Source organism: Onychomys torridus, chromosome 21 (assembly GCF_903995425.1).
Source record: "Onychomys torridus chromosome 21, mOncTor1.1, whole genome shotgun sequence".
Classification (NCBI taxonomy): Eukaryota; Metazoa; Chordata; class Mammalia; order Rodentia; family Cricetidae; genus Onychomys; species Onychomys torridus.
Genome location: NC_050463.1, coordinates 20,912,553 through 20,925,091, shown reverse-complemented (window position 1 = coordinate 20,925,091; position 12,539 = coordinate 20,912,553). Strand labels below are relative to the sequence as shown.

The 12,539-nt window shown below is 40.1% G+C and overlaps 1 protein-coding gene across 6 annotated transcripts in view; it reads left to right on the top strand.

Annotated features, from left to right (window-relative positions):
- Eml4 (EMAP like 4) overlaps positions 1-12,539 on the top strand; it is a 128,372-nt gene that overhangs the window by 23,671 nt on the left and 92,162 nt on the right. The window lies entirely within an intron of this gene.

Sequence of the window (12,539 nt, the reverse complement as noted above, 5' to 3'; positions counted from 1 at the left end):
AAGAGTCTATGTGCTGTAGCTGTTTGATGGGGTACTCTGTAGATGCCTATCAAATTCATGTGACCTTTATGGGTGTACCTTAGTGCTTCTTGATTGATTTCCTCCCCCAACAGCATCTGTTGATAAAAGAACAAGTTGTTAAAAATCACTGTCAATGTATTACACTTTATGTTCAGTAGTGTTTGAGCTATAAAATTGAGTATTTCAACACGTGCACGCAAATACACACACACACACACACACACACACACACACACACCCCTGCAGTTGCTATATCTTACCCTTCAGTATTGGGGATTGAACCCAGGGCTTCATGTATGCTGTTTAAGTACTACTGAGCTGTATCCTCAGTCTTTTAAAAAACTTCATTTTTCTTTTGGAGCGATGGCTTGTTGGTAAGAGCACTGGCTCAGAGGACCCAGGTTAGATGCCCAGAGTCCAAAGCACATCACTCACCTGTAACTCTAGTTCCAGGGAATCCAACACCCCTTCTGTCTAGTGCTTTCTCACTAAGTCATACCCCCACATCCTTTATTATTATTTTTCCTTTATTATTGTGTGAAGTGCTGATTGGTCACCATCATTTTAGAGTCTTCTCTAGCCTCAGCCATCTTACTCCATGTTATCCATCTTGTAACAGGTGGAGTCTGAGGGTCAGATGAAGACCCACCCAGTTGGCAGAAAGGAAGAGAATGAGAAGGAAAGTCTTCTTGGGGAGGGGAGCTGGGGAGATTGTAGGCCATTGTATTGCTTCCAGTGGTCTGACCACGCCCTGGGAATCTTGTAGGAAGAAGCAGGGGGTGTTCATGTGCTCACTGCTCTGTTGGCATCTTGGGGTTTCCAGGCTGGGAGATTGGGCATTCTGGCCCCCAGAGTGGGCAAGTGTGATGCCTGTGGAGTGACAGACCACGTTCTCATCTGTCTTGTTGTCCCCGCCCATAGTCAGTGTTTTCCATTTATGTGCTTACTGTGCTTTTTTGTTGAAGTTCCCATTGGTAGCCTTCACTCTTCTGTAGTTCCCTCAGTTTATTTATGTCCTCTTTTCATTTATTGGTCGTTCTCTTGAATTCTTTGTCAAGAAGTCCATACACTTTGATAGCTTTCAAGTCACTTTCCAGAGTTACTAACTTTTGGTGAAATCATGTTGCTGTGTTTTTTCTTTCACGCGCGCGCGCACGTGTGTGTGTGTGTGTGTGTGTGTGTGTGTGTGTGTGTGTGTGTGTGTGTTTGTGTGTGCACATGCGTGGGAGGGGTGCACCTGTGGAGATCAGGTTATATCTCCTGTTGCTTACTCTACCTTCCTTTTGCAGACAGGGTCTGGCACTGAGCTGGAGCTCCCCGTAGGCAGATGGCTGGCCCGGAAGCCCCTAGGATCCTCCTGTCTTTGCGTCTCTTTGGGGTGCCGGTCAGATCACCCTTCCTGGCTTTATGTGGCCATGGGTACCTACGCTCAGGTCCTCATGCTTTCACAGCAGTGATCACACCCACCGAGTTACCTTCCAGCCCTTACGTTCACTTTTTCTTTCACATAGAGTTGAGGCTTATCTCACAATTAGGGGACTTTTGCCTATCCCAAGGTCACAGAGGACCCCCCCCCCCCCTTTAAGAGAAGAGATGTAGTTGTAGCTCTTATTTTGAAGGCTGCAATCCCTTTGTAGTAAATTTTTGTACATAACGTGAAATAAGGGTCAAGGGCGTTCATTTGTTTGCCAACAGATATACCTTTGATCCAACACCATTTGTTGAAAAGATTAGTGTTGGCTTTGTGTGTGTGTGTGTGTGTGTGTGTGTGTGTGTGTGTGTGTGTGTGTGTTGAGGTAGTGGGGTAGCCTGGTACTTTTGTTTGCCAATAGGCCACATATATGTGCATCTAGTTTTGGACTCTATTCTCTTCCGTTGACCTCTATGTGTTTATTTTTAAGCAAATGCCATACTATCTTATTAGAACTGTACTATAAAGTTTCAGTTATGTGCGTTGTTTTTTTTGTTTGTTTGTTTTTTCCGAGACAGGATTTCTTTGTGTAGCCCTGGCTGTCCTGGAACTTGCTCTGTAGACCAAGTTGGCCTCTAACTCAGAGATCCACCTGCCTCTTGTGCTGGGATTAAAGGCACGTGTCACCACCACCCTCCTCAGTTATGTTTTTGAAACCTTAAAAATTTGAAAAAATAATTTGCAGACAAATATAAATTTTAGACCAAGAGAAAATGTCGTATTTTAATGGTTTTTATTCACTTTTATATTAACTCATATTCTATATATTGACTTTAAAATTACTTTCACTAATATTTTAGTATTTATAACAGGCATGATTAATATCTATATCCTATAGATAAGATACCTTATAAGATTAAGATGCTGGTTTGAGATCATACAGTTAGTGTGATAAAGCCTATAAAACCTAGTAGTTTCTATTATGCTTTGTTTACTTAGTGCTTTTAAATGCTGAATATTGGAGAATGAGTGAGTGTTTTATTGATAAATCAGTCACTAAATTTTATACAATTGAAATATAGGTGTTCTGGGAGTGTAGTTCAGTGGTAGTTTTTTGCCTAGCATGAATGAGCCCTGGACTCTATCCTTATTTTAAGAATTGAAGACAGAGGTGGGGGCAGGGTTAGTGGGTAAAGTTCTTCACATACACACACACACACACACACACACACACACACACACACACACACACAAAAGTCTGGGGGAATTCAGCTCAGTTGGTAGACGTCTTGCCTAGCTTGCAACAAAACCTTGGATTTGATCCCTGGCACTGCATGGACCTGTTAGGGATTGCATGCCTGTGATCCTAGCATAGTGAGTTCAAGGTTAGCCTGGGCTTCATGATGCTTGCCTGAAACAAAAAAGATGAGAGAAAAGAACTGATCATGAGTAATTTGTATTTTTTAGCCTCATCAACTTGATGATGCTGTTTATTAATTTGAGGAAGACTTGAAGTAGCTGCACAGCTAGCATGTCTCATACATTGAAAAGACACAAGATCGGATTACTCAGGGTCTTCCCTTGTAAACTTATGTGTCGAGATTGCCAAACTTTCTGTAAAGGCAGAGATTCTCCACTCTGTTTATTATGAAAGTAATCCTGGAAAATAGATATATGATGGTGTTAGATTTCAAATAAAACATTATAAACATTGAAACTTGCAATTAATAAAATTTTCCCATGTTGCATAATACTCATTTTTCCCTATTGTAAGCTCAGAAGCTATACAAAAATGATTGGCAGGTTTTTTTGGGCTTTGCAGCAACAATTTGCTGACCTCTGGTTTTGTGCATTTGTTTAATAGTTGTAGTCATGTCTTACATTGAATTTTATTACCCACCTTCTTCTTTATATTATATATTTATGAATGTGTATTGTTTTTAGCTGAAGACCAAAATGATTATTGCTGAAGAATAATATGGGTAAACTTGCATTTACAAAGTCTTTATGTTCATTATTTCTTTTCAGTTTTACAGTAATTATAGGGAATGACGCTTCAAAATAGCTTTCTCCTGGAGGCACAGCAAACAACAGAAAGCCAGAGCAAGCTTTCCTAGCCTAGCAGAGGCCTTGGTTACTGTAGCTCTGCAGCTGCATCCTTGAAGTGCCCTTCTTTCAGTATGGCTTTGAAAAATATTGGGGCATCAGATTTGCACCCCACACTGTTAGTAGTCACGGTGTTGAAAGAGCAGTTTCATGCAGGAAATAGAGCTGGTACGCAGTGTACCAGCATGAGGGAGAGGGTCGTTTCTCAACTGGAGGGAACGGATAATGTGGGTGGGCAGGACTCCCTGCGGGATTATAAGTTGTCCAGGTTTTCCTAGGTTGTGTCTGTTGGCAGTCAGTGGTTATTTATTGCATTTTGCATTCTTTCCATTTACCTACTTGTAATATTGGTGAAAGTGACTCTTCTTGTCCAGTCTTTCTGCTAAAATACTAGTGTTCTTATGTCACAAGTTTTCTATTGTCTTTTTTACAGCAACAGTAAGATTGATGAAAAGTAGATTGAGGATCATTTGAAAACAAACATTCAAATATGAACTTATTTTTCTAGAATAACTGGATTATACTGGAACCAAGAAGCTCAGACAGGCTTCCAGAAATGAAAATAACTGATTCTGCTGTCATCGTTTTCAGTGATTTCCCAGCCCGTATCTGGACGCCCTGAGATTATTGATGCATCATGGTCTTGCTAAAACCTGAGGAGTGACGGGTGATCTGAGTGGCTGTTGAACTGCCTTGTAGTCTCTGAGGTGGGCTGGTCTGTTAGGTGGAGGCTGTGGGATAGCTGCGTCAGGCTGGGCTGGTCCGCTGTGCGTAGTCAGACGGTTATGTGTGCAGAGCACGATATGTTCCGTAATAGACATTACATGCACAGACTGTTGGCGATACCAAAAAGGCATAGGAGAGGCAGGGGAGGGCATTTTGGGAGGGAGATGAATCAGAAACAAAATGTATTGACATATGTATAAAATGTCATAATGAAACCTATTACCTTGTTTCTTAACTTACACATTACATAAATAAATGTATTCTACTGAAGGAAACTAGTAATAGGTTTTGGAGAAGAATAAAAAGAGGAAGCATAATTATATCTACTGTGTAATTGGTCAGACTGACTGGAAAATTTCTTAATGTTGTCATTTTATTTCTTAGGGCCTATGTGTCATTAACTAAAATGACTTAAATTACTGTAAATTGTGGCATTTTTCTAGTTCTTAAAGAGGCTGCATATTTATTTATTTGTTTGTTTGTTTGTTTGGTTTTCTGACACAGAGTTTCTCTGTGTAGCTTTGCGCTTTTCCTGGAACTCACTCTGTAGACCAGGCTGGCCTTGAACTCACAGAGATCCACCTGCCTCTGCCTCCCAAGTGCTGGGATTAAAGGCATGCGCCACCACCAGGAGCATGTATTGTTTAAAATAATGTTTTTACTTTGGTTATTTGTTGAATCATTATATGCTTTCTCTTTAATTATATTGGTCTTTATCATAAGATGTAGTTTTTTCTTTAAACATTTTAAATATTTGTGTTTTGCTTGTTGCAAATTATAGTTTCTTATTTTTACACACGTGAATATACACACAAATGGCCATTATTAAACTTCTCATTTCTGATATTACTGATTTGCTTAAAATTGGAATTTATGTTGTAATATTTGGTAAAAATAAATCAAGTCCTTTGAAATTAGGCCAATTCAATTTGTGGCTTCAGAAATTGCTCTTCTGGGCTAGTAAGATGGCTGAGTGGGTAAAGAAAGGCGCCTGTTGCCAAGCCTGAGTTTGACCCTAAGATACCACATGTGGGAAGGAGAGAACCTCCCTCCCTGCCAGGTGTACTCTGACCCCCACTCAATCCTTGTGTGTGTGTTGTGTGTGTGAAGGGGACATATTGAGGCGCACAAACCAAATAACTCAATTTAATAAAAATAAGAAAGTACTTTCCTTGTTTTCTGCTTTACATTTTTTCCCACTGGCCATTATTGTCATCGGCTTACTGAATGCGAGTGGTGAGGATTCATACAGACCCTCTGGAAAGTGCTAAGGACTTCGTTTTATTTCCTACTAGAATTTCAATCTGAGCCGGGCGGGGGCGGCACGCCTGTAATCCCAGCACTCGGAGGCAGAGGCAGGTGGATCTCTGTGAGTTCGAGGCCAGCCTGGGCTACAGAGCGAGTTCCAGGACAGACTCCAAAGCTACAGAGAAACGCTGTCTTGAAAAACCAAAAAAAGAAAAAAAAATTTGAATCTTGGGGCTGGAGAGATGGCTCAGAGTTAAGAGCACTGACTGCTCTTCCAGAGGTCCTGAGTTCAATTCCCAGCCCCCACATGGTGGCTCACGACCATCTGTAATGAGATCTGGTGCCCTCTTCTGGCCTGCAGGGATATGTGCACTGTATACATAATAAATAAATAAATTTAAAAAAAATTGAATCTTATGATAAAATTTCCCTTCCTCCTCCCAAACTTGGAGTGCTAGACAAACACTCTACTTCTGAGCTAAATCTTCCACCCTAGTTCGACCTGGGTAGTTACATGATTAGCTAGATCAATGGTTATTGTAACTATTCCTTTGTTGACAGATTTACAGGTTTTGTGACAGGTTTTGTGGCCATGGAATATATTTCTTTCTGCTCTGGAGAGGGTTTATGATCACTCTGCCATGATATTAGACAAGACATTTGCACTTATGCCCTGCATAGTAATCACTGATGTATTTTTGTATAAAAGATGTTTTTTATTTTTTATTTTTTTTGCCAGAGCTGAGCACTGAACCCAGGGCCTTGTGCTTGCTAGGTAAGCGCTCTACTACTGAGCTAAATCCCCAATTTGGTTTATTATATTTTTAATGATATAATGCTCATAGGACTATGGTGCCTAAGGTAGAATGCTCAGTTAATACACCATGCTAAAATTATATAAATGCATTAATTTTATTAAACTTCAAAGATTTATTTTTATTTGTATGAGTGTTTTGTAAGCATGTATGTAAGTATACTATGTGCTTGCCTGGTGCCTGAGGAGACCAGATGAGGGTACCAGATAGATGCCCTAGGACTGGAATTATGGATTGTTGTACACTACCATGTGGGTGCTGGAACTGAACCTAGGTCCTCAGCAAGAGCACTAAATGCTCTTAACCTCTGAGCCATCTCTCTAGCCTCTCTTTTGACTTTAGAAAATAATGTTACATCATTTTGTATAGAATTTGAATTTACAGAGCTAAAACTAAAAAATCCTTTCCTTCTTAGGTTTTGAGGGGATATAATTAAGTGTAAAATTTAAGACATGAAGATTCTCAAACACAGCTCTGCATATACTTATGCCAGGGACATTATATAAACATGTAAACATGTTACATAAACCCGGTTGTCTTGTATTTTAAGATAGCAGCATTTAAACATGAGTGATCTCTCAAAGGGCTGAATCTTAAATCTTATTACTTAGGATTTGTGCCAGTTTTTGGTTAATCATTATCTTGTTGATTATGTTTGGTTCCAGATGACTCATTTTTCAAGGAGCTTTATTGCAACATAACATATTTACTACAGGAAGCCTGGACGGAAATGGAGCATCAGGTTGTTGGAGATTGTTTTTCTCCAGTCTTTATTGTACCAGGTGTTATCAAAGTTAATCATTCTGCAATAACCGTTTTCTCTGTAAAACTCAGTACTTCATTAACCAAATGCTACATCATTTATTTCTTGGCAAACAAAATGTGTTTGATAACTAACTGTTTAAGTTTGCTTATACTACCATACCATGCCTTAACTAAGCTTAATATTCTTTGTTTTCTTTGAGTTGAAATGAATATTACAGTTGGCTAACAATTCTGGAATCATAGAGATCTGAGGGTAGCTTTGGAAGCTTGGACAAATATGTCTTGGAGCCTTACTATTTTGCTTAAGTAACTGTCTGGATTCTAATGGATCTAGATAAAATGTTTCTCTTGGGGCTGGGGATAGAGCTTAGTTGGTGGCGTGCTTGCCTGCCCAGCATCATGAAGCCCTGTGCTAGATCCCTCAGCACCACATTTACTGGACAGGGCTGCACATATCTGTAAGGAGATGGAGGCAGGAAGATCAGCCATTTCAAGGTCATTTCTACTGCAAAGCAAATTCAAGACCAAGTCTGGGACTGTGAGACCTAGTCTTGGAACAAGTTACTGAAGGACATAAAAAATGTCTAACTCTTAAAGTATACTCAGTTCGTTGTAGTTTTGTATTGATGGTCATTACCTGCTGACATCCATAGTAAGTATTTAAAGTTAGGAGTGTCAGCCATTGTAGCCTTCTGTCACTAGGCTCTAACAAATGATGGACATGGCAGTTTTCTTTCCGGAGCTCAAACTTGGATAATAGAATTGGAGAATAGGGAGGAAATCTAAAGGACAAGCTGAGCGTCTCCTGCAGTCACCAACAAGTCTAGGCCGTGAGACTTCTATGGGGAAGTATAATTAGCCACACCCACTCTGAACACATTCCACTTAGTCTGGCAGGCAGTGGAAAGAGAATGTAGACCAGCCTGGTCTACAGAGTGAGTTCCAGGACAGCCAGGTCTACACAGAGAGACCCTGTGTCAAACAACAACAGAAGCAGAATGTAGCCCTGCTTTATGCAGTATAACAGAGACCCTGGGCCAAAACTAGAGCTTGAAAGGGAAAGAGGGGTGTGGGTGGAGTGAAGGGTTCTGAGTGCAGACAGAAAAAGCTAAAAAATAAAACGTGGTGAGGGTACAGGGAGTTAAAACCATAAAGAAACTTGTTTTCCAAGATCATAAGGTAAAAACTTAGGACGAGAAACTGTTGTGGGTGGTAAGGTGAGTGGTCACAGGGGTGAATTGTCCAGGAGAGTAGTAAAGGAAAAATCCAGTTGTAGCCAGGTGTCTGTCTGGGGACCTCTAAGTTCCTCAGGCTGATGGTACGAGGAAAGCTGGTTAGGTGGTCAGTCTAGCATTAAATCTTGTCTGTAATTTGGACAGTGGGAAATTGGTTCATGGATAATGATGAATGATTAAGTCAGTTAGGATCTAATTACAAGGAGAAAAGATGTAACAGGACTCTCTTGGAGCAGTGTGTGTACCACCATAGTAAGCAGATGAGAAGTGCAGTGTCGTCAGGCCTACTGTGTGAAAGATAGACGCTGACCAGCTGCTATTTTCACTCAGCAGGCGTGGAGATGATGTCTCTCAGAACACTGTCTCTTGGCTCTAGGACGTGATTCTGTCAAGAAGTTTATTTGTAAAAGAACATTGCCAAAGGCCTCTTTTAGTGAAAGTTTGAAAGTGGGCTTCCTATTGGGAGGGAAGAGAAGTAGGAAAGATTAGGAATCTGCTTTATAGACATCCCTGTTATGTTATTTACCAGGTAGACAGACGATGGGTATGTGACTGGGAGCCTTAAAGGGATACACTTGTTTTGGGGTGGTGTTACATGAATTACCATTTGTACAAGTTTCAAAAGATGCTTTGAAACAGAATATTGGTCTTTAACAGGATGAACAAAGTCTAAGCAAATCAGGTTGCTGAAATTTAGAATCGAGTTATTACTAGTGTGTAGAAGTGGGAATTACCATTTCTTATCTTTGCACTACATGTGACTAATAAGCTGTAGACAGTACATTTCTGAATTCAGTTTGAGTGCTTGTATAGATAAATGCTGCTTTGTTGGTTATTATGATCCAAAGCAATTGCCCCCACTCTCAATCCCCACCTGCTGTAGTTGAAAAGAGACTTTCAGAAATCTTGATACTATTTCAGACTCATAAACTTTCTTTGCAGAGACAGTAATCCTCAAGTTTAGCAGTTTGGCTCTAACCCTCATAACAATTCTAAATTCATATGTGAAGGAATGTTTTAAATCTTCTTTTCTTTTTTGGCTTGTTTTATAGACACTCATATGATAGCATTGGCATGCCTTTCATTTAATCTTCGGTGGGGAGAGAAAACATAGTACATAGCGTAAAGGACTAAAACTCAAGAGAGGAGAGAGGAAAGCGGCAAGCATCATCTGTGCAGGGTTTTTGCTGTGGCCTCTAAGCACCGTGGACTGCCTGCTCCGTCCCCGAAGGATGATCTTGGTAACTGAAACAAGTCACAGCCTCTAGTTGTTGCATAGAGCACCAGCGTGGCGATAGAATAAGTTTTTATAGTAATTAATTGTGTGCATGCGTGTGCATGCGCGTGCTGAGGCACATGTGTGGAGGTCAGAGGACAAGTTTCAGGAGTAGTTCCTCTACCTCTGGGCTCTGGGGATTGAACTCAGGTTATCAGGCTTGGTGGTAGGCACCTTTACCTACAGCCAATTCACCAGCTCACAATTATAATAATTTGGTCTATGAAGTTGAACTTAAGGCTGAAACCTTTTTTTAAATTGAGATACAAGTTATATGTATGATAGCACATTTCTATGATATATATTCAAAGGAATTGAAATAGCTGAAACACGCACAGTAGTGGAAGCATAGAAGTAAGTAAGGTGCCTATTAATGGGTGGGGTTTTAAAATGTGGCATATATAAAATAAAGTACCACTCGAGGAGGGGATTCTATAATTTGGGGCATTAGACTAAGTGGACTAAATGAAGCCCAGAGACAAGAACTGCAGGACCTATCTGTGGAATCTGGGAGAGCCCGAGTCACAGGAGTAGAGAGTGGTGATGTCCAGACTGTTGGAGGTGTGAGTGGTTGTGGGTAGGGAAAGAGGGCAGGTGCTGGAAAGGTGGTGGGAGTTGTCAGGAGGGAAGCTAGGAGTGGCCTGGGGTAGCTACCACACAGCGTGGTGACTGCTGCACAGAGCCCGCAGTGTGTGTCTCAAAGTGTCCAAAAGAAAAGCTCTCCAGTGTTAGCACGAATAAGTGATGGTCATATAAGGTGACAGATGTGTTAGCTGGTCTGGTTTGATTAGTGCTTGTAATAAGGAAAGTGTAAAACCACTTAACAGTAGAGCTACTTAGCCCTGTATACAGATACAGTGCTCAGCACTTTGTGTATGTTTATCTCTTTATAAACAGATACTAGAAATTATTTTTATAGCTACTTGATGACTTTAGACTAGCTTATAACCAGATTAGTATCACAGACAATTTTGAACCTGAGTTGTTTTGATCTTCCTGTCTGCCACTGCATCGATCTCATCTATACAGCAGGGGTTGTGTTGGTCAACTTCTTCAGTAAAGGCCAACTGGAGCATATGGGCTACTTTTGTAAAACAGCTATAGAAAATATCTAAACTAGGGTCTGGAGAGATGGCTTAGTGGTTCAGAGCACTATCTGCTCTTCCAGAGGACCTGGGTTCAATTCCCAGCACCCACATTGTGGCTCAAAACCACCTATAACACCAGTTCCTGGGTCCAGTGCTACCTTCTGGTCGCTACAGGCACAGTATATACTGACGTACATTCAGTAAAAACAGCCACACCTAAAATAAGTAAAAATACGTAAAAGAAAATATTAAAAACAATGGCTATGAGTCCTTACAAAACAATTTTATGTAATTTCCATGGGTCACAGAAAACTGTTCTTTGAATATTTTTCATCTACTTAAAAATTTTAAAACTTCTTAATTTTAGTTCATATAAACAAGTGATGTGCTTAGAGTTGTCTTGTGGGCAGTAACTTACAGATGAAATGCTGGCTGTAATTATTCTCTGCTAGGGTAATAAACATGGAGAACTCTTGTAATAGTTTTTAAGAATAAACTAGTTTTATTTGGTGTAGTTACAAATTAGAAACTAATGTAGGTAAATGTTATTTTCACCAGGAATCTATTAAATTCTAAGGTTCTGTGGTTTTAATTTTAACCTGTTGTTATAATCTCATGTTTTAGTGTTTGTGTATGTGTATGTGTTCATGTATACTCTCACACACAGATTAAGCTCAGGCTGGCCTTTAACTCAGATCTTCCTGCCATAGTCTCGAGTGCTGGGATTACAAGTATGTACCACCAACTCCGGACCATATTTTTTTTAGAAGTCATAAATATTCATCTCATTTGTAAGAAGTTGTCAGTTTGTTCTGTATTTTATTTTTTGATTATGTGTCTATTCTGGATTCCCATGGAGACCAGAAGAGCATCAGATCCCCTGGAGCTGGAGTTGTAGGTGGTTATGAGCTGCTGTAAGTGGGTGTCAGAACTGAGCTATGGTTCTCTAGAAGAGCATTACCTGCTCCTAACTGTGAAGACATTTCTGCATTCCTTTACTTTAAATATTTGAGACGGGGTCTCACTTTGTGGCCCCTGCTGGTCTCAAATTTGTGATGCTTTTGTTTCAGCCTCCAGTTACTGTAGGATTACAGGTCTGTACTACCAGACCTGGTTGTCAAAAGAATGTTGAAGGTCAACTTTCTTTTTGTTGATGAGGTGCTGAGGCCATTTGATTCTTGAGCTCAGTGAAAGGGGCAATGAAAATTAAACGAAGAACTCTCACAAGATGATTCATCCTAAATTGACAAAATTGGCTTCTCAGACTACATTTTGACATTCATAAATTTGACCTTGTAGAATGCATTTAGTATGAGCAAGGAGAAACCATTTCCAGATGTGATCACTGATACATGATTTTGAATTAAAACATTTAATGAAAACTTTAGTGTTGACAAATCAACACTAATAAAGTAAGTCTGTCCTTATACAATTGGAAGTTTACCAGTAAAAGTTTACATTTTTGTTTTTGGTATATAAAAGATATGACTAAAAGTAAACCAGTTTCAGTTTGACTGTTAATAATTCTAGGTATAGGCTGATCCTTTGTAGAGACGCTGTACACAGATGGTGCTGAGTCAGCTTCCTGGCTGGCCTAACCTAGCATTGATTTTCAGTGATACACAGGGCGGGCTGAATCACAGAGGCGCTCTTAATGGAGAAATCAATAAATCTGTTAGTACAGTAGGAAGAGTTTCTAAGGAATTGTCAGAAGGAGTGAACTGGTCAGATTCTAGATGGAAATAGAGAACTGATGTGTAATACTCTTTGAGAATCAGTTATCAGTTGGGTAATGACACTAGTATGAAATGCAGGTTGGGGTCATTAGCATTCAGGCAGAGTGCTCTG